Source organism: Microtus ochrogaster, chromosome 2 (genome assembly GCF_000317375.1).
Source record: "Microtus ochrogaster isolate Prairie Vole_2 chromosome 2, MicOch1.0, whole genome shotgun sequence".
Taxonomy (NCBI): Eukaryota; Metazoa; Chordata; class Mammalia; order Rodentia; family Cricetidae; genus Microtus; species Microtus ochrogaster.
Genome location: NC_022010.1, coordinates 88,656,228 through 88,657,927, shown reverse-complemented (window position 1 = coordinate 88,657,927; position 1,700 = coordinate 88,656,228).

The following is a 1,700-nucleotide window of genomic DNA, read 5'->3' as shown; positions in this document are numbered from 1 at the left end:
CACCAATGCAAATTATTCATATCTATATCATATCCCCCTTTACATGTAAAAGAACATTTATAAACAATATTTGGGAAAATGGTTCCCAGCATTCTGTTTTGTTTACTCCACCTACCTAATTTTCTGTCCTATCAGGCCAAACAGTTTTCTTTATTAGTTAAGCAATGAAAGCAACAGATAAGATACAAGACCCACCTCCATCATAAAGGGAGCACACACACTGAGATAGTTGCAGCCATTTGAAGCCTCAAGGACAAGAGCTGAGTATACCTCCTCTAAAAATACCACACTTCCTTATTCTTCCAAACATTTCCACCAAATGGGGATCAGTTATTCCAACACATGAGCCTGGAGGGTTATTTTATTTACACACCCACAGTGAATAAATCCAGACTCTGATCAAGAACTACTAGAACTTGCTCCATGGAGAGTCCTAATTTCCTTCTGTTTGTAAAACATTAAACAAAAATTTTCTGCCTTGTTGCAGAGAACAATATTACAGTGATTTTTCTCACCTCAGGGTTTTGGATATGGTTCAGTAGAGTAATATTTGTAAACACAGGTTTTCAGCATTTTGTCATGAAAATTTTTAGGAGAAAAACACTATTTACTTTTTGGTTGGTTTGTAAGTTTATATGCAAACATGTCCATTTCTTAATGATTTATCTGCAAAGCTGTGGTCACTTTTATCATATGACATAGAAAAAATTAGTTTAATAGCACTAAACAATTTTATGGAGTGTTTCCATTTGATTAGTTTCCTGTTGTTGCAGTATAAAATAATTTAAGCATAGCTATTTTCCTTCTGGAAAAAAAACACACCTAGAATTTTAGAGGCAGTTGGCAGAATGAGTTAGATAAGACACAATTTACTACAAAAAAAATTACAGAACTTACTAAAAAAGTTAGATAAGCAAACTTACTATAAAGGAACAGCGAATCTTTTTTTTTTTTTTTATTTTGAGCCCTGTACAGTCTTTTCACAGCTATTACATTCACAGAAGATATAAAAATAAATTGTTCTGATTCTGGGCCAATGAATCATTATTCCAAACAAATTTTATAAACATGAAACTTATATTAGTTATATTTTATTTGTACCTTTTAATCTTTTAACTTTTAACTATTATAACTGTACAAACTTGAGCTAAGACAGTAGGCTCTGGTTAAGAGCACTGGCTGAGGACCTATTTTCAATTCTCAGCACCCACAATTTGAGTGTAAGCTGCCAAGGGATGGATTTTCTTAAACATTTCTACCCAGTTGTAACACCTATGGATAAGGACAACAACCAGCATAGCAAGATATCTGTAAAGAAGTAATAAGAAATACTCACATGTCTCTAGTAACCAGTAAATATCTGTTTGGACTTAGGGTCCTCTCAATATAAAGAAAAAAATGTTCCTGGTACTAATTTTAACTAGTTCTCAACACAAGTATGGTCACAAACAATAGAAAAGCATCTGCTACAGCCAATTTGTTAGACCAGCCTAATTCTTTCCAAAATCATGCTTCTAATTGCAAAGGTAGATGAAGAGGTGATCAAAATAATTCTAGAACCTTCATTTAATTCCTTGAAATACCTTGAAAAATTTGGAAAGAAGTTTTCTCTGTGTCTGTGACACTTTAATATCTTGATGAATGGTGAACAAATGTCTTTTCAATTCAATTCTTTCTCAAATAACATACCACCATTATAA